The sequence below is a fragment of the Macrotis lagotis genome, chromosome X (genome assembly GCF_037893015.1).
Source record: "Macrotis lagotis isolate mMagLag1 chromosome X, bilby.v1.9.chrom.fasta, whole genome shotgun sequence".
Lineage (NCBI taxonomy): Eukaryota > Metazoa > Chordata > Mammalia > Peramelemorphia > Peramelidae > Macrotis > Macrotis lagotis.
Window position 1 is genome coordinate 211,835,243 of NC_133666.1, and position 6,957 is coordinate 211,842,199.

A 6,957-nucleotide genomic window follows, 5' to 3' on the forward strand; every position below is an offset into this window, starting at 1 on the left:
CTCTGGGCAAGTCACTTAACACCTATTTGTTTCGGTTCCTCATCTATAAAATGGGACACAGTGGAAAAGTAAATAGAAAACCATTCTGATATCTTTGCCAAAAAATAAATAAATAAAAAAAACAGAAACCCATGTATAAAGTTCATAGAGTAGTCACACATGACTGAACAGCAATTCAATCAGAGCAATCAATAGAAAAACAACAGCAAAAATCTACTACTACTACTACTACTACTACTACTACTACTACTACTACTACTGCAACTATAAAGTAATTACTGGGTTTTGAACCTGGGATACAAATGGTTTCGATCAGGGGTACCTGGTATGAACCACTCAACTTATAAAAGGAAGGAAGCTTCCTTTTTATGCATAAGAAAGAATCAGTGCCTTCCAATGGCTAATGATTTTCAAGTTCCTGTTACAGCAGTGGCTATTAGCAGCAAGTTCAAAACTATTCACTGCATGGACCTGGAGGAATGCATCTCAATTGGAAATGTTGTTGTTGAATCATTTTAGCTGAGTCTGACCACTCTCTGATTCCATTTGGGGTTTTCTTCACAAACATAAGGCAACTAAGGCAAACAGGGTTAAGTGATATTCTCAGGGTCATACAGTTACTAAATGTTTGAGGTTAGATTTGGACTCTGACCCCAGGACCTGCACTCTATCCTCTGCAATAAATAGCTATCCATGCCACCTAGCTACTCAAAATTGGATTAAAATTAATAATAATATTCCTTCTTCTTGCTGTAATACTAAGGGTCATGCAACTATACTGTAACATTTTATCCAAACAACTTTGGATTAATATAGGTAATTTTTGTTTCTGAATTATCTCACAGAGTAGACCTCTCATGTAACACAAAAAAAGAAGCAATTTGCTCATAAATAGTGGAATATACCTATAAGTCCTCAAAATGCAATTTACTAGATAAAGAAAAATTCAGTTTTGAGATCTACTATTTGTGATTAAAAATAATAACAATAATAATATGATTAAAAAGTTGACTCTTTATGCAGATACAGTCCCACAATGATTCCTAAATGTTTCTGCAAGGGTGAAAAGAACTATACACAAGCAAGAGAAAAAAATCCCAAAGCAACTTTTGTCAAAGCTCTGGGATGAAATGAAATAAGTTGTCTTAGTACCAGAGCATCAGAAAAAAAAAATTATAGAGCAGCTGTATTAGGAAAAGAAGCAGACCTTTGATGATTTCCAAGACAGTAGTTGAAAATGTCCCAGTTTTGCCAGAGTTGAATATACCTCTCACACTCTCTCCTCCTGCTAACAACTTCGTTGTCTATTTTCTTTTCTTTGGGGCAAAAGAATCCAAAGTTATTGCTTTCTTCAACCCTGCACAGCAAATCCACTGTATTCATTTCAAATGGCAGTGATACAAAATGAAAGACAAGTGAGTCACTGCTGAATAATTTTGGGTAGACCTGGGAAGGTTTTCAAATAATTTGCCTAATGTAATTAATTGATAATAAATATAAAAAAATTCATAGTGCTGATTGAAAAAGGCCTAGGTTACAGGAGCAACATGGTCTAGGACATGCAAAAGCACAGGAGTAATTTTTTAAAATGCCCAAAACTAATGAACTAATATTTACTCATTCTGAGCTTACTCAGCACCATCACTGCCTCCCAAGCTACTATCAGGGAGAAGTTGCTCTAGTAGATGCAATAACCTTATAAGCCACAGGCTTATAATAAACCCACTGTCGTATTTCATCACCCCTCCTTCTTTCTAGTCCCACGGACTGCACAAGTTTGGCCTGGCCAAGATAGATAGAGAAGATGGTCAAGGTCATTAGGAACAAAAAGCCTGCCAGATGCTGCAACATTATAATACCATTGTTGCAAAAACTTTGAGCTGCTCTTCTTAAGGAAGACAATCCTGTAGCATGTGATAGATCAGAAGTAAGGAACTAAGAAAAACTAAGGAACTAGGAAAAACTAAGAGAACTAAGGAAAAGAAAAAGCAGGTCATGACACCAGGCCAGGCCAGGACACTATGTGGGTGCATTGGGGGTGGGAGGTTAGGCAGGAGGGTAAGACTGAGTAGCATTCCACTAAAATTGATGGAAAGAGTACAATATCCAACTAGGGACAATTCTGATTATCCAAAATTCAGTTGAGGCAGAGATCAAGGCTGGTGAACTATAAATTGCCCAGTGTGGAAGGTTGCTAATATAATTTAAAATTCAGTCCCTAGGGAAACTACTATCAGAAAAGAAAAAAAGCAGAAAATGCAAAGTGGAAAATCAGGGGGAAGCAGGGAATATTGAATTACCAAATTACTAAAGGAAATTACCAAAGATCTAAGGAAAAAGAAAATATAGAAAACTTGAATTTAAACAGAGAAATTAACAGGAAAAAGAGCAACAATAAAAGGAGCTATAACCTCTAGATTTAATAAATGATCTCTGATATCTATGAATAAATACTGTATTATAAAAAAGGAAAATGAATCAACACTTGAGACATAGGACCCAGTGAAATGTGAGAACATGGAATTACAAGATGCTACTCTTGTGTCACTCAAAAGAGAAATGAAAATTATGTGAGCAAAATCTATGACCTAAGAAGCAAAAATAATGGTCAAAAGAGAAAAGTTGAGGGTCACAATGACAATACTCGTACAAACAAAAGAGAACAATAGATTGGGAATGCAAGAACAATCTGGAAGAAAAGAAATTAAAAAAGAACTCTAAAAGAAAATATGCTCATTATGCAAGCAAGCAAAATATAATGCTCTTTAAGATAGGATGCATAAAGAGAAGATAAAACCTTAATGCTTTTTGTCCTCTATTTTTTTTAGAAAGAACTTTAAAGCAGAACCCTATAAAATGAAATCGATTCTCTGTCCTCCTTTTAGAGTAGGGGAGATCTCTCTTGTCCATGGCTTCAGAAATTTAACTGGAGAGTTAAGTAGATGAAAAGGGGGCCACCAAGTCCCAGGCTAGTGGGAAAAGGCCAGAAAGGAGCTCTTGGCAGGTAGCAGTGATAGCCCCTTCGACCTGACCCTCATGTTAGGATGTTTTAAAAAGATCTCTTTTTTCCCAAGGTCACCATAGGTCCCGAGTAAAGTTTTTGAATAGTGTGCACTAAGATTTGATGCCAGTTTGCCTACATCTGATTCTGAGAGCAGCATCCCCACCTCCTTGGCACAGGCCCTACATTTTAGGGAAGACTCAAGGTTTGGCAATGGAGCACTGGATGGTCTTTGTTCCCATGAGAGGTCAATGCTCTTGGATCAGTTCTTGAGGAGATGAGCTCTGGCTCAGGGGAGTTTGAACCTTGATGGTTTAACTGTAATACAACCTGAATCATCATGTCAAGGCAAGAAGGTGTCAGTGTTATACATATATACACACACACACATAGACATGCTCTTAAGTTATGTCCCTCTAGTTCAAAGATCAGGGGTTACTAGTTGTCCCTGGTCTGATTGTCCATATTGTCTCACTTTACAGCTGTTTCTCCTTGCTTCCTGTTTCTGCCATCCCTTCCTAGCTGATAGAAAAGGCACAGTGTGTCACAGTCCCCTGCAGTCCTGGATGCCAATGAGTTAAAAAGGCTAGGGTGCCCTCGGCTGCCCAAGGCTGGTATAAACATCTTCAGCTTCACTTAGCTCCTCAAAGATGGGGATCAAATTCAGCAGTTCTGTGTCTGCCATGTCATCAAACCAGGTTTGCACAGGCACTGCGTTCTCTGGGTGGAAGATGTATGAGGCAGGAGAATTGTCTAAGATCAGGGTTTTCCTTAGGTCTCTCCCTAATCGGCTGAGGTCCTTGATATAGCAACCCTGGTGGAACACACAAGACTCCTTGAAGAGGCTGGCCCGGAACACACCACACTGATCCAAGAGGTCAGTCACAGGGTCAGCATACTTGGCCAGGCTGGCAGTGAACAGAACACACTCAAACAGCTCCCCCATTTGCCTCAGAAACTTATCCACATAAGGCCTCTTAAGTACATAGACCTGATGAGTTGTCCCCTCAATCTCCACAGGCACTATATAGTCAGCATTGTTGATTGGCTTAAAGGAACTATGTACAAGGGTCTCGTCCAGGTCAATGACCACACAGATTCTTCCTTAAACTTGTTGCGTCACCTCTGGAAGCAGACATGTTCCTGGGATCTGATAAAACTGGTACTCAAGACACTGGAGCAGATCCGACTTGGCAATAGTGTTGGTTTCCTCCTTGTATGAGGCGAGTTCAGTGCTGCAGCCTGACTGGCCAACATGCTGGGCACCGAAGCAACAGAAAAGTGCCTTGAAGATGTTCCGTCCACGAGGTTTCTTGGGAGAGGACTTGGAGACCAGACCTTGCTTGGCGAGCACCAGGGCGTCCTCCCTCCGCCCCTGGTTGATGATGGAGCCGCATTCCATCTAACAACCCCGTGGGCCCAGGAGAGTGGTGGGGGTCTGGGTGGGGGCCGTGGGCCTTGTCCTTCATTTTCATAGAAGATTAGGACATGAGAGAGGTGATGCCATGACAAGCACATAAATTGGATTTGAGTGAGGGGATGTTGTGCTAAGTCACCAGCCTCACTTTCTCCTCCAGAGCCACCTGGATCCATTGACCAGATATGAATCAGGATGACTGGAGATGGCCCTGGATACAAGACAATCAGGGTTAAGTGATTTGACCATGGTCACACAACTAGTAAGGAGTAAGTGTCTGAGGCTAGATTCAAATTTCCATCCTCCTGACTCCAAGGCCACTGGAGCACCTAGCTACCTTAATACCATGATGAATTAAATAATTAAAAGAATTGCCCAGAATTTTTTGAACATAGAAAATAAAACACCAATTGAAAGAATTCATAGGTCACTTCCAAGAAAAAAATAAAACCAAGTCTGCAAATTCCAATACACTTTGAGATTTAAAGTAATAATCCAATTCAGAAACAAGTTTTCTAGGTGGCAAAGAGAAAAATCTTCATATTCAAAGGAAAGAAAAATTTAAATAATACATTATTTTTCTGCACCCACCAGAAAACATAGAATGGAATGGAATAATATGTTCAACAGAACAATGGAGGTAGGACGAGATGGAACCCAAGTTATACTACACTGAAGTCCTGAATTTAATCATACTTGAAAAAATTATCATTTAATAATAAAAAGACATTCGATTCTTTCTAGAAGGAAATCCAGACCTGAAAAGATTATTTGCTTCTTGAGCACTACAAAAAATAGAAATGCAGGAGGAGTGAATAAATACAGCAGGCAAAGATAGCAATAGCAACAGACTGACAGCAGAGACCAATAAGAACTGCTTTCTAAATATATAAGGAAATTGAGGTGAAGACAGAAGACATAAAATAACATTGAAGAAGCACATATGGGGTATTATGGACAGATGCTGGCAATGTCCTGCCCACAGGTAAATAAATACCTTTTGTAGGATTACTTTATAATAAAGAAAGGTATATATTAAGTGGAATAGGAGACCAGAAAGATGGAGGGGAGTGTGTTATGCTATGAGATCACAATGACAAAAAGATGTGGTCCCTGTGGTATTAAACAGAGAAAAGGCTGAATAAGATTGAGTGAAGAAGATGGAAGAAACATGAAAAAGAAAAGGAAAAAAATAAGTTCTTCCTTGGGTAGTTGGGAGGGAGTTTCATTCATGAATGTTCCTATGGGTAAAGAGGGGTGGTCTGTGAAGGGAGCTGAAGAAGTTGAGCTGGGGTTATTTGGTACTTGCAAAGTCTATTTATCATTGGGAAACAATCTTTACAATTAATGATTCTGACGAAGGACTGATTTCTAAAGTACTGAGTCATATTTTTTTTAAAAAAAGCCATTCCCCAATTGATAAATGGTTAAAAGATATTCAAAGGCAATTTACAGATGAGGAGATCAAAGCAATCCATAGCCATATGAAAAATTGCACTAAATCATTAATTATTAGAGAAATGTAAATTAAAGCTTCTCTGAGGTACCACCTCACACCTCTCAGACTGGCCAATATGACCAGAAAGGATAATGATCATTGTTTGAAGGGTTGTGGGAAATCTGGGACACTATTACACTACTGGTGGAGCTGTGAACTCATCCAACTTTTCTGGAGAGAAATTGGAAACTATGCCCAAAGGGTAACAAAAATGAGCATAGTCTTTGATCAAGTAATACCACTACTGGTTCTATACTCTGAAGAGATAATGAAAAAGGATAAAAATATCACCTGTACAAAAATATTCATAGCAGCCTTGTTTGTGGTGGCAAAGAATTGGAAATCAAATAAAAGTCCTTCAATTGGGGAATAGCTTAGCAAACTGTGGTTATATGTATGTCATGGAACACTATTGTTCTATTAGAAACCAGGAGGGATGGAAATTCAGGGAAGCCTGGAGGGATTTGCATAGACTGATGCTTAGTGAGATGAGCAGAACCAGAAAAACACTGTGCACCCTAACAGCAACATGGGGGTGATGTTCAAACTTGATGGACTTGTTCGTTCCATCAGTGCAACAACCAGGGACAATTTTGGGCTCTCTGCAATGGAGAATACCATCTGTATCCAGATAAAGAGCTGTGGAGTTTGAACAAATTTCAAGGACTATTCCCTTTAATTTAGGGAAAAAACTAGATCTCTTATTGTTTGATCTTGTTATCTCTTATACTTTTTGTTTTCTTCCTTAAGGATATGATTTCTCTCTCATCACACTCAATTTGGATCAATGTATAACAAGGAAACAAAATAACAACTGATAGATTGCTTTCTGTGGGGGGTGGGGGGATTGGGAGAAAAATTGTAAAATTCAAAACTCAAATAAAATTTAAAAAAAAAAAGAAAAGTCTATTTATCCTACCTCAGGAGGGGAAGAAAATTGGAATTCCTGGAGGCAACTGGTACCTGGATGGGTAAAAAGGCATCAACCCAGGGAGGAAATTTTGAGGTAGATAGGAGAAAGTAAATAAGAGAAGATATAGC

General features: G+C 38.9%; 1 pseudogene; it reads right to left on the reverse strand.

Moving 5' to 3' along the window:
* Nucleotides 1-3,454: 3,454 nt before the first annotated feature.
* LOC141498143 (carboxy-terminal domain RNA polymerase II polypeptide A small phosphatase 2 pseudogene) lies at nt 3,455-4,403 on the reverse strand (annotated as a pseudogene).
* Between the last annotated feature and the right edge of the window lie 2,554 nt (nt 4,404-6,957).